This window comes from Mus caroli, unplaced genomic scaffold (genome assembly GCF_978045245.1).
Source record: "Mus caroli unplaced genomic scaffold, Mus_caroli_1 scaffold_5, whole genome shotgun sequence".
Lineage (NCBI taxonomy): Eukaryota > Metazoa > Chordata > Mammalia > Rodentia > Muridae > Mus > Mus caroli.
This window is the reverse complement of record NW_028227260.1, coordinates 30,233,175-30,259,750: the sequence shown is the minus strand read 5'-3', so window position 1 is coordinate 30,259,750 and position 26,576 is coordinate 30,233,175. Positions and strand designations below refer to the sequence as shown.

General features: G+C 40.5%; 1 pseudogene; it reads left to right on the top strand.

The window, feature by feature from the left end:
* Positions 1-7,292: 7,292 nt before the first annotated feature.
* On the top strand, positions 7,293-16,582 carry LOC110286401 (60S ribosomal export protein NMD3-like; annotated as a pseudogene).
* Positions 16,583-26,576: the final 9,994 nt, after the last annotated feature.

The following is a 26,576-nucleotide window of genomic DNA, read 5'->3' as shown; positions in this document are numbered from 1 at the left end:
AAGAAGCACTTGCCTAACTGGTGTACAAGGGAATATTTAAGGTATGTGTTGTGTGTGTTGCTTCACCCAGGAAGGCTTGTTCCAGGTGAACAGGTATGTTTGGGGAGACACACTTGAATGGTAGACTAAGCTTGCTACATGCATTGTCAAAAAGATCAACTTTTTGATGTTATTATGTGAAAAATTGACCTGAAAGGAACCATGAACAAAGAAACTGTCCACAAAACAAAACAAAAAGATGAACACGTTGGTGACAGTTTGTATCTGTTCGGCCCAGGGAGTGGCACTATTTGGAGGTGTGGCCTTGTTGGAGTAGGTGTGTCACTGTGGGGATGGGTGTATCACTGTGAACTTGGGCTTTAATACCCTAGTCCTAGTGGCCTGGAAGTCAGTCTTCCACTAGCAGCCTTCAGATGATGTAGAACTCTCAGCTCTGCCTGGATCATGCCTGCCAGGATGCTGCCCTGATACCACCTTGATGCTAATGGACTGAAACTCTGAACATGTAAGCCAGCCTCAATTAAATGTTGTCCTTATAAGAGTTGCCTTGATCATGGTGTCTGTTCATAGCAGTAAAACCCTAACTAAGGCAACATCTTTGGGTATTTGATATGTGGCCTTTAAGTATTTAATATGTTAAGGTCCTCCCTTCTATACTGTTTAGAAAACATAATAAGAAGGTTCAGATCTATATAAATTAGACATGAATACATATTTGTGGGATATTTCTTTCTTTCTTTTTTGGTGCTGGAGATTGACTCCAGTGTTCTTCTATATATCACATAAACACTCAGCCTCTGAGCCACACCCTCACACAACAATAGACCTCTGTCATTGTGCTACATAGCTCTGTTAACTCTCTAAGCTTCCACTGTAAAATACTTTAAGAAAGCTGGCTATCCCACAGAATGTCCCATTGATCCACTTAACCAAAACAAAAAATTGCTTTCACACTAGAAGCTTGAGCAATACACAATTACTCACAGCATGGAGGGTAACCCTTGTGAGGATTAAAGGCCTTACCACATTAATAAATTTTTAGGTGCCGGTGAGTAGGGGGCTAAGCAATTACAACCTAGGTAAAAGACAGGAGGCCTGTCCTGACCCATATGCTAGGTGATGCAAATTCCCTATACTTTGAGCAGAGGCCAAAATAAGAAAGCACTCTGCATCATCTATACACTAACAATGCTGTTTGGAGCACATGGCCATTATATCCTATAGGGGCAGGGAAATGGCTAGATGAAATTTATAGCAAGCCTATGGAGATAATCACAATGTAGATCTCAAGGACTTAAGACAGGATAATTATAGGCCTTTAGCAAATCACCTGTATGCTTTGGGCCCTGGTATAAATGGAACAAATGGATGATAGGAAAACAGTATGCTTGTGACCACAAATGTTCATCATGACCTAGGGTTGGTCATTCCCATCAAATTCTACATCAGATAGGCCTAGTAATAAGCTTTTATAAAGAAGTGGTTCAGCCCCAGAAAAACAAAGGGACACACATACCTGTTTTGGTAGGTGGTCCAGACATAGGTCATCCACCCTGATTTTATCAGCATCTCTTCCTAAGCATATACTTGCAGTATATAGTTATGATTTACTTCTAGCCAGCAGACAAAGGAGGTAAACAGCCTGAGGTTGGTCCATGGATGGGCTGTCATGATATGCAGGTGTAAGCTGAAAATGAATGACAGTTATATTTGACAGATTGTGATTAGGGATTCTGACTGGTCATTCAGGTAACACCATTTTTGGGTCTATGTAAGAGATTAGCTTCTCTGTCATCTAAATTTTCCTCTCTCTTTCATAGTTGGTGATTCAAACAGTATCTCTTAACTTGCACCTTGGTAACTAACAGTATCTCAGAAGGTTTCTTAATGCCCTTTTCAATTTGCAAGATCTTTTTACCATTAGGACTATTACTGTATGTGTTCTAGATATCTTCTAATCTAGCTTTATTTTTAAGCATTGTTTAAAATATTTTTTTGGTAAGCTGGAGGATGGGGAGACAGGCTACAAACTACTGTCTTCTAGTCATGACATGGCTGTTTGCACTCATGAACTCAGAGCAGTTGTGCTTACCTATAGACAACTTGCACAAGCTCAAGCTAACCAGGTTTTCAGCATAGATGGGGGTGGATATCTAAACCTCACTCCTTACTGGCAAACTGTTGTCAGTGGATAGTTGCTAGGGGAGGGAAAGTCATTCTTTATCTAGTCCTATATCCACTGATAGATTCCTCCTGATCTAGGTAATACCAGAAGCGCATAATCACATGGGAAGTACTAACTAGAATTGGTAGGCTATAAAAAAAGCAGAAGTGGGTGGGTTGGGGAGCAGAGCAGGGGAAGAGTATAGGGGACTTTCAGGATAGAATTCGAAATGTAAATGAAGAAAATATCTAAAATAAAAATAAAAATAAAATGGAAAAAAGCTATATTGTTTAGAGGGGGACATTTGGGCAGGGTGATATTAGGGGAGTTAGAGGGATCAATGGTGGTAAATATGATTACATTTTATTGTATACATGTATGAAATTTCCAAGAATAAAGGAAAAATTAAGTGTCCTTTGCAAGCCAAATAATTCGCTTTAAACTACATCTTCTCATTTTCTCTGATACCTACCAAAAAGTAATAATTTTTGCTCATAGGCATAAACTTCATGATATATTAAGAGGTAAAAGCACTGGGTGGTGGTGGCACAAGCCTTTAATCCCAGCACTTGGGAGGCAGAGCAGGTGGATTTCTGAGTTCGAGGTCAGCCTGGTCTACAGAGTGAGTTCCAGGACAGCCAGGGCTACACAGAGAAACCCTGTCTCGAAAAACCAAAAAAAAAAAAAAAAAAAAGTAAAAGCAAACAACAAAATAATGGACAGAGAACATTTACCACCCTCACCCCATTTTATTATAGGGCTCACTAAGGTTTTTGCGAAGTTCATTTAGGGGCTGGAGAGATGGCTCAGCAGTTAAGAGCACTGATTGATCCTCCAAAGGTCCTGAGTTCAAATCCCAGCAACCACATCACAACCATCTGTAATGAAATGTGATGCCCTCTTCTGGTGTGTCTGATGACAGCTACAGTGTACGTAGATATAAAAATAAATAAATAAATCTTAATTTAAAAAAAATCCTAGGATGGGGCCCAGGATTTTGTCTTTTTGTCAAATAAAAGTCGTAGAGGAGGCACTTTATCTACTATGTGTGTTTAAACATGTTATAAATCATAGATAAAGGTATAAAGATACACATCATATCAACATTGCTTACTCCTGATGGGAGGAACCAGAAGAAAGAGAATATGATGCCATTATTTACATAGTTCTGTTGTTCTTATGAGAATGGGTGTGAATTCCTTAGGACTTTCCTTTAATATGTTGATCCTTAAAGGCATGTCAAAAGCCTTCAAAACAAGGAGTAACACAAAGCTGTTAGAGGGACAGTGGGAAGCTTGTCCTGATTCTTGGCCAAGCCTTTCTTCTCAGCCCTACTATAACATCAGGCATTTCCCCTAAATAAAGGCAGCTAATGCTGGCTAGTGGTAGATGAGGTTTGCACCTATGGGACCATGAAATAGTTAACAGGGTTTCTATGTTGTTTAAATTTTGGTTCACACCAAAAATAGTTTATACAGGTTGTGTAACAGCTGCTGTTGAAATTATGTCTAATGGAAGGTTTTGATTCACACCAAAAACACTTACATGTGTTTTGAGTGGCTAAAACTTCTGGTTTCCTAGGAACTAACTATACAAGTCTCCCCTGGGGACTCTGAAATCATCCTTCTTACTTTTTTGCCTGGTTCACTGCCTTGGAAACATTCAAAACAGATTGGCTGATCTGCTTCTAGGCATTGGGATTATGAGACTTGCTTGTCTTTTTATTTAGAAAAAAATGTTTTTCTGATTATGCAAGTAATTACATGCTTACTGTAGGAAATTTGAAAAAGAAAGAAAAGTATAAAAAGAAGTAAAATAAGAATCAGTCATAATCCTACTTTTCAGAAGCAACCAGTGTTAACCTCTTGGCACGTTACCTTCCAATATCATTTCCAGGCACTTTTTATAGAGGTGAGCTCATTTTTGGATATAGAATTTTGTATACTGTTTTTATTATGCAATGTCATACAAGTAAGCAATGTTTAATAAGTTATGCATTTATACTGTCTCATCTTGTTTAGATGAACTGTAGTTTACTTTCCAATGCCCTTTTAATTTACATTAAGTTGTTTCTAGTATGAAAATACTACCACAGCTTATACATCTGGGAATAAAACAACATCTGAGGGGATGGAGTGATGGTTTGTCAGTTATGAGTACTTTCTGCTCTTCCAAAGGACTGGAGTCTGCTTCTTAGCACCCACATCAGGCAGCTCTCAGCTGCCTCTGACTCCAGCCCCAGGGAATTGCATGCCTTCTGGCCTCTGCAGACACCTGCACACACGTGGTATGCACACGCAGACAGACACATTAATAAAATAAGTCATAAACTCTTTTAATTGAAGCTGCTGCCCATATGTAATGCTGGTGCTGGTGTTGGCTCATGGTTGTACTGTAATTATAGATTTCCAGTTTTTCACCTATGAACTAGCATGTAGTTAGCATAGTACATTCCCAGATATCTTAGCCCCGCCCCCCCCCAACTAAGGAGGCTGACTTACAGAAAATGGAAGAAAAGGAAACAAATGAAGTCATAGTTCCAGTGACAGAAAAAGGCAAATATGCTATCCTAAAGTCCAAATTGAATGAGATCCCAGGACAGCGACAACAATGATATCTTTATATAAAGCGAAATGTTTATGTAGCTATGCTTGCATTGTGCTTTGTTCTCGTCTGAGGTGTTCAGTCAAAAACGTGTACATATTGTTTCTTCTGGTTGAAAGCTGCCAGAAATACCTCGTCCAGGTGAGCTGCATGCTGCTAGATGATCTAATGCCACGTGTGACATCTCATTAAAACTTGTTTATTTTTTCTCACTTAAAGTGTGTGTCTCTTTCCAACTCCAAAGTGATGATGGTTGAAAAAAATATATATATATATACACATTCCCATTCTTCTTTGGCACTCCTCCAGAACCTTGTAAATAACAGGACTGTAGTTTTTATTTATTTAAGAATTAAAATATAATTACATCACTTCCGCCTTCCCTTTCCTCCTCTAATCCCTTCCATGTCCGCTCTCTTCAATACCTCCTGTATTCCTGCTCTCACTCGCTCACAGAGTAAAGGCTGTAGTTGTTTGAAAGCAACACTCTCTCCCAAAGGTGTGACAATACGAAGACAAGCATGAAAGAAGGCTAAGCGAAATTGTCGCTAGTTTTCAAAGTGAGGGTTGGCACTATACTACGCTTCTCTGCAACCCCTGTGTGAGTATGCTCAGAATTCTCCATACAATGAAGAATGAAGTGGAGGGGGCCAGAGTGAAGGGTCAAGAGTAGAATTCAGTGGGGAAGAGAGAGAGAGAGACTGCAGAAACTGCAGGTAGAAATGAAAAGAACAAATCCAAACAATCCACATGATCGTCATAGAAAAGATAACATTTAACGTGGTTTTGAGTTGGAATTTTTTCACCTGTAACCCATTTTCTAAAACAGTTAGGTAACTGCCCAGCCAGTTTTAAAGGATACACTCAAAATATGTGGTTTTTGTGACCATAACGATTTAGCCATGGTAAGCAGAAATCCAACTGATTCCTAAATAATTGAAGAACTCATATTGCACTGACTTAGAAACCGTGCTGCCGTTGATCGCCTCGGCCTTCTAGCCCTTGCAAGAACACAAAGGTGAACTTGACTAACTTTACAGTTTCACAGAAGCCAAGCAGCCTTTCCACAGATAAAAGCACTACATAGAAAAATAGTTTTTCTAACAACGTCCTCCCTGCCCCCCCTCCGGCCAGCTCTGCTGACTTCATCCGCAAAACCAGTTACTCTAGCCAGTTTTTCCAAGTCTCTGTCCCAGCCTCTGGCATGTGATACCGTGATATTACTGGTCTTTCTCCCCTCGAAAATGACAACTATTTTGAAGTCAAGCCTCTGTCTCACCCAGTTTTTTTGTTGTTGTTGTTGTTTATTTGTTTTTTTTTAATACCTAGGACAGTCCAGGAAAGTTATAAGGAACATAATAAGCACATGGGAACTTAACAAAGGAATAAATATACAAAACTACTGAAACTGGAGCACAGAAATGAATGGCTAAGGTTTGGCTTATAGGCTTTTAGAAGCTGTTACAGGCTTGAGACAGTTCCTTAACCTCTGGTAGTCTCAGCTGCAAACTGAGGATGCCCATGCCAAACTTTCCTACTCCACAATGTTATTGTAACACGCAAAATCAACGGGAAGTAACGCGTGTGAAAGCATTCTGAAAACCAAAGGGAACGCAGGCCATCTGGGTTGGGTTGAGAGAGACAGCTAGGGTTCGGGTTTGCTTTTCCTGGGTCACTGTGAGATTAAAACGCTGTGATGTATGTCAAACACTTGGCAAGGCACCTGGGACGAAGCCTGAATATTCTCTTGAATATGAAAGGGTCCTAGGGCAGTGCGATTATCTATGAGCTGGTATTATGGGCTAGATGGCCTTTAAAATTACCATCAGACCTCTGAAGTCATGATAGTTAGTGTCTTCATAATCTACATGTATGTACTTAGAATCTCTATATAACCCCTTTGGAGACTGCTGTTACCTCCACTGGGTCTGAGTATGGTCTTTATTTGTGTGTATACGTTTGGATTGCATATGACGATACATATGTGTGCGTATATGTGCATGTGTCTGCATATAACTAGATTGATTTTTATCAATGCTGAGTGCTTTATTGTACTGAGTATGATGATAGTCCCAACTAAAGTATATCTATCTCTATCACACATATCTATGGAAAGATGTGTGTGGCTTTTTATGTTTATATGTACATAAAGATACACTGTGTGCATACATAAATATATAAAATATGCATATTTGTGTGTACGTGTATCATGGTAAGATTTGCCACCCTGGCTTATTTTAAGGCAAGGATGAACAGAAGCTGTTGGCCCTACTAGGTCTAGGGTTAGAGAAGGCCACAGGCCAAAGCCCTGTTAACATGACTCTCAGGGTATGTACTGTAATATCAGAATGAAGGTCAGGCAGGCAGGGCTAGGAGGATATAGATCTTCATAGCACAAATAGACATGGTAGCTGAAGCAATATGGGTAAAGGGAGAGGACAAAAAATGAGTATTGGGATGTCAGGATCTATGATACAAGAAGGAGAAATTATAGGCTGGTGAGGATCCTGTGCACAGGAAAAAAATGGCGTTGCCTGGGGGTCTTCTGCTGAAGAATGTGGAGAAAGGGGCCAAGCGGCAATGTGAAGGGGAGCAAATGGGCAAGAGACTATTGCAGCTTTTGTTAATTCCTACGGAGTCTCATCAAGGATACCTCGGAGTCAAAGATCAGTGCTAAAGAAAACCAACTTGACATTAAAGACACAAGAAACCCTACACATTTTCATGGCATGCTCCCCCCCCCCCAAATGCAGAATCAGAAGAAAACTTCAGGAGCCAGAGATTCCAATAGGCCAGTTCTCCCTTCCCCTGAGTTTGTCCCTGGATGACGTCACTGTGTTCGTGTTATTTCAGAGAACCACAAACACTATCTAGAAGCTGAAGCCTTTGTTGAACTGCCAACCCAAGATATTTATCTTTTTTGCTTTAGATTTTCCATGACCCTCAAGAGAAAGAGAGCTCAGAGGATGATCCAGCAGTCTAAGGATGTTCCAGAGGTCTAAGGAATCTTACATTTGCTTGTTCTTATTTTGTCAATTTGGAGGACGAAAAAGCTGGTGGCAAGGCACTCTGTGAAGAAAAGAGTCATTTCTTCATCTCTTTCACACATCCTTTCCCCAAACAAACCTTTGGCTTGTTCCTCACTTGAGACTAACAGTGGAGACATAGGCAAGTCCCTTTCCAACAGAGAAAAATGGGTTCTGATTCCAATGGCTCACAATCTAGGTATGCTAGATTAATTCTAAAAGACGACAACAACACATGATATCCTGCAGTCACATTTTCAATGTGACTGGGGTTTTCCTGTCCTCAAGTAGAAGAGGCTAGTTTCTTTCTTTCTTTCCTTCCTTCCTTCCTTTTTTTTTCTTTTTTTTTTAATTTGAATGTTTTTTGGAGACAGAATTTCTCTGTGGAGGCCTGTCTGTCCCTGAACTCACTCTGTAGACGAGGCTGCCCTCGAACCCACAGAGATCCACCTGCCTCTCTCTCTCTCTCTCTCTCTCTCTCTCTCTCTCTCTCTCTCTCTCTCTCAAGGGCTGGGATGAAAGGTGAGAGTGACTACACCCGATGGAAGAGACTGTTTTTGATACAGGCTAGTCCTGGGATTGGTTGAACAGGTAAGATGCAACAAGGAATAAGCTGAGACTAGATCTGAAAAGGCCCTGATAGCTTTTGGGTTGGACCACTGTGCAAGTTTCCTGATGGAAAGAACAACTACATGGGAGAAAACTGAAACACGTTATTCAGCAAGCAGGACCAAGAGGCAAGGCATGCGTGGTACTACCTTGGCCCCTCTAAACTCAGATGTCAAATGTGAGGCATTTTTCAAATTGTCTCAGTTTGGGTGGATAACAAATAGCTGAGTTTCTGAACCATGAGATGGGCTTTATTTTGTCACTCAGCAGACCCAGGACAACTAATGAGAGAGTGACCTTTGTGCTAGTCCCTGCTTTTTTTTTCTAAAAAACCTTAAAAAAAAAAGATTGCTTAAAATTGTATGTGCACGAGGGTTTTGCTCATCGGTATGTACACACCTGCTGCCCTCAGGGGTCAGGGGAGGTCATTGGATTGTCTGGAATCGGAGTTATGAATGATGGTGAGTCACCATGCAGGTGTTAGGAACTGAACCCTTGTCTTCTGAAGGGAAACAAGGGCTCTTTCTTAACTGCTGAGTCATAGATCTCCAGCCCACTCTATGCTTTTCCCAAGTTATCAAAAACAAGTCCTTAAAAAATCAAAGATCTCAAAATACTCTTTGAAATGCTCAGTCCAGTGAGTTATGTTTACTCCACATTAGGGCTACTAAGAAGACCATGTTACTCCATTACATACATGCAAAAGTCTAACTCAGCTAACCCTTCAACAACTGTCTTTAAAGAAATAATGTTATTTTCATTTTACAGTGGAGAACATTGTGATACAATCCATTAGTGAGCTATGAGTTATATGCACGAAGTAGGCCACTGAGACCATGTATTTGAAGAACATTATCTTGTCTCTGGCTTCTTCCTGCCACTCTGTGCTTCCTACCTATAAGGTAAGCGGCTTCTGTCTTCCTTGCCTTTCTATGATAACTCTTCTGCCTACCACACAGACTTAAAAGCAGTGGGGGCACTTACGCACAGATTTAAATCTCTGAAACAAGGAGCTGAGATCTGTGCTCTATTACTTTATGACCTCAATTATTTTTGTCACAGAGACAAAAGCATCTAACACACACATGAATGTACACACACACATACACACATGTACACATACATGCACACACGCGTGTGTGCTCACGTACATGCACACACACTCCAAGGTATACATTATCTCATATACTAGAGGTGGCTAATCCTGGTTCTCATAGTATAAATGCTATGGTATAGTTAAGATGTGGGCAGAATAGAGGGAAGGAAAGAGCCTTCTCACTTCTCATCCTCTGACCTCTAGTCTCATCATGCCAGGCATCCAATGGAAAATTCCCTTTTCCACTGTCTGAATACAAACCCAACCCATTGTTACACTGGTGCAGGAAACTACTTATGTACAGTTTCTTAAATAAGTCAGACAGAATTCAAGTGCTATGTACAGTAAGAGGTAAGTCTAAGCATATCCATGGCTTTACAACTGTCAAACACTAGAAACACTCAGGCTGTCCATCACAGTTAACACAGACAAATTGTATTATTTTCTATAATAGGACAGACAAATTGTATTATTTTCTATAATAGGATACTGCACAACAATAAAAATGAATCAATCACAGACTTCTGCAATAGCACAGGGAAGTGCCTCAAAACTATGGTGGGAAAGGAAGTAGTCACAATGAAATGCATACAACAGATTACAAGTGTGAAAGTTTGAACCTATATAAATCAGAATTAGATCATTTAGGGATGCTTATACGGAAGATAAACTCACAAAGGAAAACAAGGAAAATTGCTGAGAGAAGGAATGTTAAGAGTAGAACAGAATGGAGGGGAGAGGAGAATGCTTATGTTGTTCTTTTCTTGTCCAGGTCGGTCATCAGAGAAGTGAGAACCTTACAAACATTTCTGTGGTTTTTGTAGACAAGGTCTTGTTGTGCAGCACAGGCTGGCCTTAGCATCAAAGCCTACCTGCCTCTTGCTCCTGGATGTTGAGATTACAGGCTTGTGATTATACATCTGAATACCCCCCCAACTTTTATGACAAACATCTTTTGGGTTAAATATTAAATGTTATCATTATTTAAACAATTATTACACTTATTACATTTCTGTTTTATTACCAGTCCTAAAAGTCATTTTTAAATATCACAGTGTCAGCATTTAATTAATCATGCTGATCCCACAGCCTGAGCTATCACTATGTAAAATTATCAGAGAACAATAGTGATCATAGACTGCACTCAGAAGATTTAAAGAGCAAAAGTTGTTATATATACTATGTATATTTCTACCACATTGTCTGCACATCTTATAAGCCTATTTATAAATATAATCATCTCAGTTGTGGCACGTTTTAATTGGAGACCAATGTTTATAGTTACAGAGTTTCATGGACCAATCCATGTCATAAATAAAAGTTTTTCTGCAGACAAATATCACACATTTAGACACTGTAACTGCTAGAAGTCCAAGCTCAGTTCATGCTGCTTGAAAAGTTCAGATGGTGCTGTCTTCAATACCATTCGTGGTAGTGGCACTGAGTTGAAAACTGTCAAGTACTCTCAGAAAATAGCAGGGGCTTCCGGAAATTCTTCCCCCTGTAAAAGCAATGAGAATTCTATCAAAAGAGGTCAAAGTTGCTCTTTTTTTTTAATTTTAGAATTTAACCGAACACTAGTAATCATCCAAAGAGCCTATAGTCACAAAAAAATGTTGAATTTTGTTAACAACAGTGAATGTAGTTGCACTTTGAGCTTGACATTTTACTTTTCCTCAATCACATGGTAGGCTTCAAAACAGACCATCTTAACATGCCTGTGAAAATCAGCACCCCAGCAGCCCCAACAACCCCCCCCCCCAGTGGATGGGGGACACATTTTTACTTTCTGCAAAGTTCCAAATTCAGTTAGCTGCTATGATTACTACGTCTGGATGTTCCCTGGAAAATTATTTCCCCAAGGCCTATCTTTATTTGACTTGACTCGGAGTTTATTCCGTGTGCAAAGACTTGTCACTAGAAGCATTGTCAAAAACAATCAGTGGCCATAGCTTAACCCAGCAGCAACCTGGGGCTGTTCAAAAAAAAAAAAATGCTTGGGACAAAAACAAGCTGTCAAAAATCTGAAAAGGCAGGGCTCCCAATGGAGGAGCTGGAGAAAGTACCCAAGGAGCTAAAGGGATCTGCAACCCTATAGGTGGAACAACATTATGAACTAACCAGTACCCCGGAGCTCTTGACTCTAGCTGCATATGTATCAAAAGATGGCCTAGTTGGCCATCAGTGGAAAGAGAGGCCCATTGGTCATGCAAACTTTATATGCCCCAGTACAGGGGAACGCCAGGGCCAAGAAGTGGGAGTGGGTGAGTAGGGGAGTTGGGGAGAGGGGGGAGGGTATGGGGGACTTTTGGAAATGTAATTGAGGAAAATACGTAATAAAATATATTTTAAAAAAATCTGAAAAGGAAAAGCCAGAGAATGAGATGTTCAAAGTTTTTGTTTGTTGTGTTTTTGTTTTGTTTTGTTCTGTTTTGTTTTTCTTTTGTTTTGTCACTTTTTTTTTTTAATATCAACCTAGTCCTTCGAAGGTCATTAGCATGTGTAGGGCTGTGTGCCTGCTCAGAACTGCATTTTTCATGTAGAAGAAACTCAAAGGAATAGAGTTGATGTTAAGAAGAATTTACTAACAGACTTGCTTAGGAGACTTTAAGCCACACAAGCAACCCTTAAGGAGCACTGCCCTGGAAGATAAGTAACTTGCTAACCAGACCTGTTAGAGATAAGGGAGACTTTGAGACTTTAGGATTTGAGGATGTAAATGATTGTTCACCCAAATTGATAACCCTTAAGCCCCATTCCTACGAGCTGGGAGACAACCCTGACTTAAAACCAGCCATTAGGTCCATCTCCATATCAAAGGACATGTTTTTATCAAGTGGCCTAAAGAACCAGATCTCTCTTGAGAAAGTGATAATTCAGCCAGGTGGGCAAGATAAGATTGGGGAGCAATTGTTTATGAAGAACAGTGCTGGTGTACTTAAAATGATCCTGGCACTAGTCAGCATCTGTGCTGTGTAAGTTTCCAGTCTGCCTTAGTGGCCAGACTTGCTGGCGCCTGTCCCTGTTTAAACTGTTCAAACTGTAACATGGGGCCAGGACCTGAAAGAGAATTAAGGATGATAGTGTTTGTGGAATGCATATGTGTAAGGTGTATAAAAGTTAGCAAAATATATTCTATGCTGGTTCCTCTTTGAGCATTAGCCAAAGCTGGGCCTACAATATTATTAAAGAGCTTTCCCTTTTATTCATCTCTAATTGTGCCGAGTGATTTCACCCTGGGAACGCAGATTATTTATATAACACATCTACCTAGAAAAACCCAGATAAGGGTCTAACTTTTCAACCCTAGCTGACCTTGAGGCTCGGTATAGGTTGGGAGTTACGTCTAAGCAGAATTAGAAGTTGTCTTTCTGAATGGCAGTGCAAGTCCCGACCTCCACCCACTCCCTTTGGCAAAGGCTAGGAGAGTTGTTGATTTGGGACATTTAAGGAAATATTTCTCCCAAAACTACCTGACCAATAAGTTGAAAGAGCAAATATTTCATTGGTTCTCCATTGCAAAGATGAAAGCCTTAAAGATTTAGGTCACAAAAGTCAATAAATAAACAATAGATAGCAAAATGCAGCAACCCTTTTGGAGGTTGTCACAATAGATGACTTCCAAAGTTGTAAATTACATTGTTTAAAACATTTCTTTTTCAACAACAAAAGAATATATAAAAAGAATATATGATACATAAAAAATAGCCCACATAGAAACTATGACCAATAATACATAGGCTAAAAGGCAAAAGGTGGTGAAATGAAGGTATCTTCAAAGAAGCCCAGTCCATTGAAGTTAGACAAGAACTGTAAATATGTCATTTGAAATACATTGGTAGGGGGATATGGCTCAGCAGTTAAGAGCACTGAGTCCTCTTACAGAGGTCCTGAGTTCAATTCCTAGCAACCATATGGTGGCTCACAACCATCTGTAATGGACTCCAATGTGCCCTCTTCTGGTGTGTCTAAAGACAGTTACAGTGTACTTGTATACCTAAAATAGATAAATGTATCTTTTTTTAAAAAAGAAATATATTAAGGGACTTAATAATGGAAGGGCTACTGAAAAGGAAGCAGGAGTTTATTTTGCTGCTGAATTACTATGAATTTAGACGTGTATTTGAGGTACCTCACATGGAGAAAAATGACGTATATAACAGAATGCATTAATTATAGCTCTGGACCTGATTTTATACTATGAGTGTGGTAGCACAATTAGTTTAAGTCCTGTCAATATTTGTGTGGTCTGTTTGTGAAGCAAGTAGACAGCAGTTAAGGCATTCTGAAACAGCTCTTAATTCCTTTCTGCAAACAATGTCAAAGATATTTTCAGTCACCAGGAACTTGGGTACAGTGTGCTTTAGAATTCATTGCTTTGTGTTTGGAAAAAAATCAAAGTTCCCCTGAGTAAAGTAGAGCTGTGGGTGCAGGATTTGTTTGGGTTGAGCCCATGCTAAAAGACTTGAAGTTAAATTGGCTATTCTGAAAGAGGTGATGAATGGTGTTATCCTTCAGTAAGTATCTGGGCTGGACTATGTCATTTCCTTCCAAATGTGCTAGAGATTGCCATAAAACAAAAGCTAAGGATTACTAGAAGGCTATGATAGAGGTCAGGCAAAAGATGGCACAAAAATAGAATTTGTACTATCTGGAACAGCTGATTCTGAATTTGGAATGCATCAAAACCCACTTCATAGCAAAGAAACTCGTGATCGGCCGGATTGTTATTATTCTTCAAAACAATGTATTCTTTTTTTTTTAATTAGGTATTTTCCTCATTTACATTTCCAATGCTATCCCAAAAGTCCCCCATACCCTCCCCTCCCTCCCCCCCCCCACTCCCACTTCTTGGCCCTGGTGTTCCCCTGTACTGGGGCATATAAAGTTTGCACGACCAATGGGCCTCTCTTTCCAGTGATGGCCGACTAGGCCATCTTCTGCTACATATGCAGCTAGAAACATGAGCTCTGGGGTACTGGTTAGTTCATAATGTTGTTCCACCTATAGGGTTGCAGATCCCTTTAGCTCCTTGGGTATTTTCTCTAGCTCCTCCATTGGGGGCCCTGTGATCCATCTAATAGCTGACTGTGAGCATTCACTTCTGTGTTTGCTAGGCCCCGGTGTAGTCTCACAAGAGACAGCTATATCAGGGTCCTATCAGCAAAATCTTGCTAGTGTATGCAATGGTGTCAGCATTTGGAGGCTGATTATGGGATGGATCCCTGGATATGGCAGTCTCTAGATGGTCCATCCTTTTGTCTCAGCTCCAAACTTTGTCTCTGTAACTCCTTCCATGGGTGTTTTGTTCCCAATTCTAAGAAGGGGCAAAGTGTCCACACTTTGGTCTTCGTTCTTAAGTTTCATGTGTTTTGCAAATTGTAACTTATATCTTGGGTATTCTAAGTTTCTGGGCTAATATCCACTTATCAGTGAGTACATATCATTTGAGTTCTTTTGTGATTGGGTTACCTCACTCAGGATAATGCCCTCCAGGTCCAACCATTTGCCTAGGAATTTCATAAATTCATTCTTTTTAATGGCTGAGTAGTACTCCATTGTGTAAATGTACATTTTTTGTATCCATTCCTCTGTTGAGGGGCATCTGGGTTCTTTCCAGCTTCTGGCTATTATAAATAAGGCTGCTATGAAACTGCAAAGTTTCTGTAAGGCAATAGACACCGTCAATAAAACAAAAAGGCCACCAACAGATTGGGAAAGGATCTTTACCTGTCCTAAATCAGATAGAGGACTAATATCCAATACATATAAATAACTCAAGAAGGTGGACTTCAGAAAATCAAATAACCCCATTAAAAATTGGGGCTCAGAGCTAAACAAAGTATTCTCACCTGAGGAATACCGAATGGCTGAGAAACACCTGAAAAAATGTTCAGCATCCTTAATCATCAGGGAAATACAAATCAAAACAACCCTGAGATTCCATCTCACACCAGTCAGAATGGCTAAGATCAAAAATTCAGGTGACAGCAGATGCTGGCGAGGATGTGGAGAAAGAGGAACACTCCTCCATTGTTGGTGGGATTGCAAGCTTGTATAACCACTCTGGAAATCAGTCTGGGCGGTTCCTCAGAAAATTGGACATAGTACTACAGGAGGATCCCGCAATACCTCTCCTGGGCATATATCCAGAAGATGTTCCAACTAGTAAGAAACATGCTCCACTATGTTCAAAACAATGTATTCTAAAGATAGAATTTCTCCGGTGTATAGTTCCTTCTAGATACAAAACATCCTGAAGATTCATCTTTCAGGATATCCATAGTTATACATACAATTCCAAAAACACTTTTCCCCCTGTAGAAATTGTCAATCTGTATTCAAAACTGGTATACACACACAACACACACACACACACACACACACACACACAAAATGGTACCAAGCCTGGGGAATATGAACTAATTATGTATGAACATTTGAGTTACCATTTATCTAATAGATCCCAACAAGTTGCAGATATTGATATAAGTAATTTCTGAAGTCATCTTGTCAATAGTTCATGCCATTCCAAACATCTGGAAGAATTTATTGTGAAGGGATGCAGTACAGTCAAGATCTAAAATGTAGTGCATCTTTCAGAAAGCTGTTTTAGAAATATAACATGGAGAAAGTCTGGGTACAATAAGCATCTGAAATAAATACAAAATTTTGAAGCCTTCTATACCTTGGGGTTCCAGTAATAGGGTTTGATTTGTTGAACTGTCACTAAAATGGTGATCATGTTAGTAAAATGAATTCGGAGTTTCAGATGTGGTATTAATCAACAAGAACTAGAATTGTACTGGATCAACACTGTATGAAGTGAAAACTAAAAGAGCTTGCAACACATAGAGAACACATGGATCTAGATGAATAAAGACATACTGCAGTTTCCTTGAGGCTCGTGAAGATGAGGCAATTAGAAAAAAAGTCAATAGTTACAGAGATTCAGCTATCACTGTGGAGAGTGACATACAGAATATGGAAACATGCCTTGAGTTAGGCCAGGTTGAAATGCTAAAGAACCCTCAGATTTCCCAAGATGCCACTGGTGAAGAGGGAGCATCATTGATGACATAATGAGGTTATGCTGTAGACTGTGTAACTGTGGGCATAGGAAGTTGGATAAAAAGAGCCATTAATATGTGTGCCTCCATATTTTGGGAGTAGAAATTGTGGCTTGAAACCTGAATAAATATGACATTTTGATACCTCAGATATTAATATTTGTTTATTCAATTCACTGAAAACATTTGGAAAGTCTGAAATTATAAATAGCAAAAGGTTAGAAAAAATGTATTAATGGTATTTAGACCATTTTATGTATTCAGTTTTTAAATGTTGATTATCAATATATAAAGTACTATAAAATTTTGAAACACAATGGTGCTGGTAAATGCTTAAAACTTGTGAATTCTAGGGCATCAACTGAATTCAAGCATAAAACAAGCTTTTACATTTGTTTTATATTGATTGCTTTAGGAGCATATGAGAGGTATGCATAAAAATGATTTTTAATATAAACTTATTAAGCATATTGATCCACTTTAGATCAATTTTATGTCCTTGGAGGCAGGGAATTTATGTTTCAGCTTATCATTATATTCATGAACTGTGTCAATTATTTTCTTCATAATATTAGTATCTTCATGGAAAAAGATATTAATGGAAAAAAGAATGGAAGAAACAGAAGTTATGTTTATAGAACTAAGGAGAAGTATGAGAATGATATTTCTTTCTATACTGATGTGAAATATATCAGTAAAGATGGAGAAAGAATGAAAGATGGACCAAGTGGAAATTATAAAATAACTCTAATTGAAAAACTTTAAAACTAAACAGAATTCAAAGTAGACTTGGGTAAATGGAAGACAGAAGAAGTCAGTGAACTTGAATATAGAGCAGTTGAGATTATCAAATGTGAAAATCAAAAAGGCAAAAGCTGAAGAAAATCTAACAGAGCCTCGGGAGAGTGGGCTATGTTAAAGTTCATTATGCAAGTCTAAAGCGGGGGGGGGGACAAAAATCTATGAAAAGCATCTCAAAATTCCCAAATGTGATAAAACATCTTTAAAAAAATTTTTATTGGATATTTTCTTTATTTACATTTCAAAGGTTATCCCCTTTTCCAGGTTTCCCCCTGGAAACCCCTTATCTCCTCCCCTCCCCCCCTGCTTCTATGGGGCTGCTCCCACACGCACCCACCCACTCCCACCTCCCTGCCCTCGAATTCCTCTACACTGAGGCATCAAGCCTTCACGGGACCAAGGACCTCTCCTTTCATTGATGCTGGTCAAGGCCATCCTCTGCTACATATGCAGCTGGAATCCATGTGTACTCTTTGGTTGGTGGTTTAGTCCCTGGGAGCTCTGGTGGGTCTGGTTGGTTGATATTGTGGTTCTTTCTATGGGGTTGCAAACCCCTTCAACTCCTTCAGGCATTTCTCTAACTCCTCCACTGGGGACCCTATGATCAGTTCAATGGTTGGCTGCGAGCATCCACCTCTGTATTTGTAAGACTCTGGCAGAGCCTCTCAAGAGACAGCTATACCAGGCTCCTGTCAGCAAGCACTTCCTGGCATCTACAATAGTGACTTAATCTATACATTGAAGAAACTCAGCTCAAAGTAGAATGAATTCAGATGGAGCCACATCTCATAAACAAACTGTTAGTAGCCAATACCAAAGATAAACTTTTGAAAGCAGAAAGAGAATACAGATATTTCATTTCTCACTAGAAGGGCAGAAGACAATAGAATGCCAGATCAAATCACTGAAAGCACAAAACTGAAATGAATAATCATATACCCAGCAAAAAGTGGCCTTGGAAAAGAAAGAAGAAATGATGACATTTTCAGATTGACGAAAAGTGACACCATTCTTGACTAGCAAATCTGCCCTATAAGAAATGCTAAGGTTGTCTGGAGTGTTAAATGCGCTTGTTCCTCTCGCAGATGACCTGGGCTTGGTTCCTAGCACCCACATGGTAGACAACAACCATCTGTAACTTCAGTTCTAGAGAACACAGCGCCTCTTCTGTCCTCTGTGGGTACTGAATTCACTTGGTGCACAAGAAAAACACTCTTATAGAGGAAAAAAATGTTAAAAAATTTCTTAAATGCTGAGGGAATCCTTCAAACTAAAATGGAGAAAAAATGCTGAGTAATAATTTGAATAGATTTATTTTTGGTTTTGGCTTTCTTTTTTTCCATTTATTTAAAATATATCTGCATAAACCAGTAAGTAAGAAATCGATGTTAGTAAGAATACTACTAATTAAGTCAAACTTTGTATATACTCTGATAGCAAAATGAAAGAAAGGAAGAAAATGTAGCTTTATAGAGGCATCTTAAAAAATAAACTATGGCTTGATATTAATATAAATGAGATTGTTACAAATTAAAAATTAAATTTCATTCCTAGAACAAAAATTAAAGGAACCCACAAAATTGGAGAAAAAAATTGAAAATTGTGGTTTTGGTAAAAAAAAAAAACTAGTATCTATGTTATTAAGCCTTTATTAATTAAAATTATGTATATATTTTGATAATTTCATAGTAAGTACTGTGTTGCATCATTTGTAACCCTTCTTCTCTCCCCTGCAACTCATTTTGTTCCCCTCTGCTCTCAAATGAATCACTCCTTTCCTCCATGGCCTATGGTACTACTGAAGGCCTTGCAGGGACGCCTGTGGTCCATGCTGTCACCTGAAGCCATGTTGATGTATGTGAGCTGTGATGCCACCTAGGACCATGCAAATGTGAGTTGTCTGCACTGCAACCTGAGGCTCTGTTGATGTCTGTGATCCATGCTACAGCCAGGGGTCATGTCTGGGTCCCTAGCCTACAAGAGCTGGGGGGCTGTGTTGATGTCCCTGGCATATGTTACCACCAAAGGCTATGTCTGAAGCCATGTTAATGTCTGTGGTCCAGGCTGGTGCTGGGGACCCCATTCCTGTCCATCGCCAGTATTGTCACCAGAGAGTGTGCTGAGGTCCATGACACATGTTGATGCTGGAGGACAGGTAGACGTCTGTGATCCCTGCTGTTGCCAGACACCATGTGGAAGTCCAGAATCCATGCTCTTGCTGACTGTAAATGACAAGGAAGCTTCTTCTGCAGTGTTATAGATGACTGCAGACTCACAGTTGATTAAGAGGGACATAGAAGGCTTCTGTGACAACTCCCACCCCACCCCCAAATGTAACAACCTAGACAGAAGGCCATTGATGAGAACTCTTAAAAATTGTAATGAGGATGCTGAAATATAGCTCTCCACACTAGAAGGCTACAGGCGGGAGTCAAGCTGGGGAAGGACTCACTTTTCTGTAAGAGACTGGCCTCAGAGAGCTTGACCATGCTCAGAGGACTATATGGATGACATGAATTGGACTTTTTTTTTTTTAATATTTTTATTACATATTTTCCTCAATTACGTTTCCAATGCTATCCCAAAAGTCCCCCATAGCGCCCCCCCCACTTCCCTATCCACCCATTCCCATTCTTTTGGCCCTGGCATTCCCCTATATTGGGGCATATAAAGTTTGCAAGTCCAATGGGCCTCTCTTTCCATTGATGGCTGACTAGGCCATCTTTCGATACATATGCAGCTAGAGACAAGAGCTCCGGGGTTCTAGTTAGTACATCATGTTGTTCCAACAATAGGGTTGCAGATCCCTTTAGCTCCTTGGGTACTTACTCTAGCTTCTCCATTGGGAGCCCTGTGATACATCCAATAGCTGACTGTGAACATCCACTCCTGTGTTTGCTAGGCCCCAGCATCGTCTCACAAGAGACAGCTATATTTGGGTCCTTTCAGCAAAATCTTGCTAGTGTATGCAATGGTGTCAGCGTTTAGAAGTTGATTATGGGATGGATCCCTGGATACGGCAGTCTCTAAATGGTCCATCCTTTCATCACCCCTACGAACTTTGTCTCTGTAACTCCTTCCCTGGGTGTTTTGTTCCCAATTCTGAGAAGGTGCACAGTGTCCACACTTTGGTCTTCATTCTTCTTGAGTTTCATGCGTTTAGCAAATTGTATCTTAAATCTTGGGTATCCTAAGTTTTGGGGCTAATATCCACTTATCAGTGAATACATATTGTGTGAGTTCTTTTGTGATTGTGTTACTTCACTCAAGATGATGCCCTCCAGGTCCATCCATTTGGCTAGGAATTTCATAAATTCATTCTTTTTAATAGCTGAGTAGTATTCCATTGTGTAAATGTACCATAATTTCTGTATCCATTCCTCTGTTGAGGGACATCTGGGTTCTTTCCAGCTTCTGGCTATTATAAATAGGGCTGCTATGAACATAGTGGAACATGTGTCCTTTTTACCGGTTGGGACATCTTCTGGATATATGCCCAGGAGAGGTATTGCTGGATCCTCCGGTAGTACTATGTCCAATTTTCTGAGGAACCGCCAGACTGATTTCCAGAGTGGTTGTACAAGCTTGCAATCCCACCAACAATGGAGGAGTGTTCCTCTTTCTCCACATCCTCGCCAGCAACTGCTATCACCTGAATTTTTGATCTTAGCCATTCTGACTGGTGTGAGGTGGAATCTCAGGGTTGTTTTGATTTGCATTTCCCTGATGATTAAGGATGTTGAACATTTTTTCAGGTGTTTCTCTGCCATTCGGTATTCCTCAAGCGAGAATTCTTTGTTCAGTTCTGAGCCCCATTTTTTAATGGGGTTATTTGACTTTCTGGAGTCCACCTTCTTGAGTTCTTTATATATGTTGGATATTAGTCCCTTATCTGATTTAGGATAGGTGAAGATCCTTTCCCAATCTGTTGGTGGTTTTTTTGTCTTATTGATGGTGTCTTTAGCCTTGCAGAAGCTTTGTAGTTTCATGAGGTCCCACTTGTCAATTCTCGATCTTACAGCACAAGCCATTACTGTTCTATTCAGGAATTTTTCCCCTGTGCCCATATCTTCAAGGCTTTTCCCCACTTTCTCCTCTATAAGTTTCAGTGTCTCTGGTTTTATGTGAAGTTCCTTGATCCACTTAGACTTGACCTTAGTACAAGGAGATAGGAATGGATCGATTCGAATTCTTCTACATGTTAACAACCAGTTGTGCCAGCACCATTTGTTGAAAATGCTGTCTTTCTTCCACTGGATGTTTTTAGCTCCCTTGTCGAAGATCAAGTGACCGTAGGTGTGTGGGTTCATTTCTGGGTCTTCAATTCTATTCCATTGGTCTATTTGTCTGTCACTATACCAGTACCATGCAGTTTTTATCACAATTGCTCTGTAGTAGAGCTTTAGGTCCGGCATGGTGATTCCACCAGAGGTTCTTTTATCCTTGAGAAGAGTTTTTGCTATCCTAGGTTTTTTGTTATTCCAGATGAATTTGCAGATTGCACTTTCTAATTCGTTGAAGAATTCATTTGGAATTTTGATGGGGATTGCATTGAATCTGTAGATTGCTTTTGGCAAGATAGCCATTTTTACAATGTTGATCCTGCCAATCCATGAGCATGGGAGATCTTTCCATCTTCTGAGATCTTCTATAATTTCTTTCTTCAGAGACTTGAAGTTTTTATTATACAGATCTTTCACTTCCTTAGTTAGAGTCACGCCAAGATATTTTATATTATTTGTGACTATTGAGAAGGGTGTTGTTTCCCTAATTTCTTTCTCAGCCTGTTTATTCTTTGTGTAGAGAAAGGCCATTGATTTGTTTGAGTTAATTTTATATCCAGCTACTTCACCGAAGCTGTTTATCAGGCTTAGGAGTTCTCTGGTGGAATTTTTAGGGTCACTTATATATACTATCATATCATCTGCAAAAAGTGATATTTTGACTTCATCTTTTCCAATTTGTATCCCTTTGATCTCCTTTTGTTGTCGAATTGCTCTGGCTAGGACTTCAAGTACAATAGGTATTGAATAGGTATGGAGAAAGTGGACAGCCTTGTCTAGTCCCTGATTTTAGAGGGATTGCTTCAAGCTTCTCACCATTTACTTTGATGTTGGCTACTGGTTTGCTGTAGATTGCTTTTATCATGTTTAGGTATGGGCCTTGAATTCCTGATCTTTCCAAGACTTTTATCATGAATGGGTGTTGGATCTTGTCAAATGCTTTTTCCGCATCTAACGAGATGACCATGTGGTTTTTGTCTTTGAGTTTTTTTATATACTGGATTATGTTGATGGATTTCCGTATATTGAACCATCCCTGCATCCCTGGGATGAAACCTACTTGGTCAGGATGGATGATTGTTTTGATGTGTTCTTGGATTCGGTTAGCAAGAATTTTATTGAGGATTTTTGCATCAATATTCATAAGGGATATTGGTCTGAAGTTTTCTATCTTTGTTGGGTCTTTTTGTGGTTTAGGTATCAGAGTAATTGTGGCTTCATAGAATGAGTTGGGTAGAGTACCTTCTGTTTCTATTTTGTGGAATAGTTTGTGAAGAACTGGGATTAGATCTTCTTTGAAGGTCTGATAGAACTCTGCACTAAACCCATCTGGTCCTGGGCTTTTTTTGGTTGGGAGACTATTAATGACTGCTTCTATTTCTTTGGGGGATATAGGGCTGTTTAGATCATTAACCTGATCTTGATTCAACTTTGGTACCTGGTATCTGTCTAGGAACTTCTCCATTTCATCCAGGTTCTCCAGTTTTGTTGAGTATAGCCTTTGGTAGAAGGATCTGATGGTGTTTTGGATGTCTTCAGGATCTGTTGTTATGTCTCCTTTTTCATTTCTGATTTTGTTAATTAGGATGCTTTCCCTGTGCCCTCTAGTGAGTCTGGCTAAGGGTTTATCTATCTTGTTGATTTTCTCAAAGAACCAGCTCCTTGATTGGTTGATTCTTTGAATAGTTTTTCTTGTTTCCACTTGGTTGATTTCACCCCTGAGTTTGATTATTTCCTGCCGTCTACTCCTCTTGGGTGAATTTGCTTCCTTTTGTTCTAGTGCTTTTAGGTGTGTTGTCAAGCTGCTAATGTGTGCTCTTTCTAGTTTCCTTTTGGAGGCACTCAGAGCTATGAGTTTTCCTCTTAGAAATGCTTTCATTGCGTCCCATAAGTTTGGGTATGTTGTGGCTTCATTTTCATTGAACTCTAAAAAGTCCTTAATTTCTTTCTTTATTCCTTCTTTGACCAAGGTATCATTGAGAAGAGTGTTGTTCAGTTTCCACGTGAAGGTTGGCTTTCTATTATTTATTTTGTTATTGAAGATCAGCCTTAGTCCATGGTGATCTGATAGGATGCATGGGACAATTTCAATGTTTTTGTATCTGTTGAGTCCTGTTTTGTGCCCAATTACGTGGTCAATTTTGGAGAAGGTACCATGAGGTGCTGAGAAGAAGGTGTATCCTTTTGTTTTAGGGTAAAATGTTCTGTAGATATCTGCCAGATCCATTTGATCCATAACTTCTGTTAGTTTCACTGTGTCCCTGTTTAGTTTCTGTTTCCATGTTCTGTCCATTGGTGAAAGTGGTGTGTTGAAGTCTCCCACTATTATTGTATGAGGTGCAATGTGTGCTTTGAGATTTACTAAAGTTTCTTTAATGAATGAGGCTGCCTTTGTATTTGGAGCATAGATATTCAGGATTGATAGTTCCTCTTGGAGGATTTTACCTTTGATGAGTATGAAGTGCCCCTCCCTGTCTTTTTTGATGACTTTGGGTTGGAAGTCAATCTTATCTGATATTAGAATGGCTACTCCAGCTTGTTTCTTCAGACCATTTGCTTGGAAAATTGTTTTCCAGCCTTTCATTCTGAGGTAGTGTCTATCTTTTTCTCTGAGATGAGTTTCTTGTAAGCAGCAAAATGTTGGGTCTTGTTTGTGTAGCCAGTTTGTTAGTCTATGTCTTTTTATCGGGGAGTTGAGTCCATTGATATTAAGAGATATTAAGGAAAAGTAATTGTTGTTTCCTGTTATTTTTGTTGTTAAAGTTGGCATTCTGTTCTTGTGGCTGTCTTCTTTTAGGTTTGTTGAGGGATTACCTTCTTGTTGTTTCTAGGGCGTGGTTCCTGTCCTTGTATTGGTTTTTTTCTGTTATTATCCTTTGAAGGGCTGGATTCGTGGAGAGATAATGTGTGAATTTGGCTTTGTCGTGGAATACTTTGGTTTCTCCATCTATGTTAATTGAGAGTTTGGCTGGGTATAGTAGCTTGGGCTGGAATTTGTGTTCTTTTAGTGTCTGTATAACATCTGTCCAGGATCTTCTAGCTTTCATAGTCTCTGGTGAAAAATCTGGTGTAATTCTGATAGGCTTGCCTTTATATGTTACTTGGCCTTTTTCTCTTACTGCTTTTAGTATTCTATCTTTATTTAGTGCATTTGTTGTTCTGATTATTATGTGTCGGGAGGTATTTCTTTTCTGGTCCAGCCTATTTGGAGTTCTGTAGGCTTCTTGTATGTTCATGGGCATCTCTTTCTTTAGATTTGGGAAGTTTTCTTCTATAATTTTGTTGAAGATGTTTGCTGGTCCTTTGAGTTGAAAATCTTCATTCTCATCCACTCCTATTATCCGTAGGTTTGGTCTTCTCATTGTGTCCTGTATTTCCTGGATGTTTTGAGTTAGGATCTTTTTGCATTTTCCATTTTCCTTGATTGTTGAGCCCATGTTCTCTATGGAATCTTCTGCACCTGAGATTCTCTCTTCCATCTCTTGTATTCTGTTGCTGATGCTTGCATCTATGGTTCCAGATTTCTTTCCTAGGGTTTCTATCTCCAGTGTTGCCTCATTTTGGGTTTTCTTTATTGTGTCTACTTCCCTTTTTAGGTCTAGTATGGTTTTGTTCATTTCCATCATCTGATTGGATGTGTTTTCCTGTTTCTCTTTAAGGACTTCTACCAGTTTGGTTGTGTTTTCCTGTTTTTCTTTAAGGACTTGTAACTCTTTAGCCATGTTCTCCTGTAGTTCTTTAAAGTCCTTCTTGATGTCCTCTACCATCATCATGAGATATGCTTTTAAATCCAGGTCTAGTTTTTCAGGTGTGTTGGGGTGCCCTGGACTGGGCGAAGTGGGAGTGCTGGGTCCTGATGATGGTGAGTGGTCTTGGTTTCTGTTAGTAAGATTCTTACCTTTACCTCTCGCCATCTGGTAATCTCTGGAGTTGTTATAGTTGTCTCTGTTCAGAGGTTGTTCTTCTGGGGATTCTGAGTATCCTCTGTCAGCAGACCTGTACAGACTAAGTTCGGCGGAGTCCCGGAGCCAAGATGGCGCTCCCTGCAGGGCAGGTCACTGTTCTCCGGCTGGGAGGGTGTCGGATGTCTGCGGCCCCAAAAGGGTGCTGCCTCAGCGGTTCTGTGGCTCCCGCCTGTCCCAGAAGCTGTCTGCCTCTGTGGTCCTCACTCTGACCTGTACAGACTAAGTTCGGCGGAGTCCCGGAGCCAAGATGGCGCTCCCTGCAGGGCAGGTCACTGTCCTCCGACTGGGAGGGTGCCGGATGTCTGCGGCCCCTAAAGGGTGCTGCCTCAGCAGCTCTGTGGCTCCCGCCTGTCCCAGAAGCCGTCTGCCCCCGTGGTCCCCACTCTGACCTGTAGAGACTAAGCTCGGCGGAGTCCCGGAGCCAAGATGGCGTTCCCTGCAGGGCAGGTCACTGTCCTCCGACTGGGAGGGTGCCGGATGTCTGCGGCCCCAAAAGGGTGCTGCCTCAGCGGCTCTGTGGCTCCCGCCTGTCCCAGAAGCTGTCTGCCTCTGTGGTCCTCACTCTAACCTGTAGACTAAGTTCGGTGGAGTCCTGGAGCCAAGATGGCACTCTCTGCAGGGCAGGTCTCTGTCCTCCGGCTGGGAGGGTGCCGGAAGTCTGCGGCCCCAAAAGGGTGCTGCCTCAGCGGCTCTGTGGCTCCTGCCTGTCCCAGAAGCCGTCTGCCCCCGTGGTCCCCACTCTGACCTGTAGAGACTAAGCTCGGCGGAGTCCCGGAGCCAAGATGGCGCTCCCTGCAGGGCAGGTCACCGTCCTCCGACTGGGAGGGTGCCGGATGTCTGCGGCCCCAAAAGGGTGCTGCCTCAGCGGCTCTGTGGCTCCCGCCTGTCCCAGAAGCTGTCTGCCTCTGTGGTCCTCACTCTAACCTGTAGACTAAGTTCGGCGGAGTCCCGGAGCCAA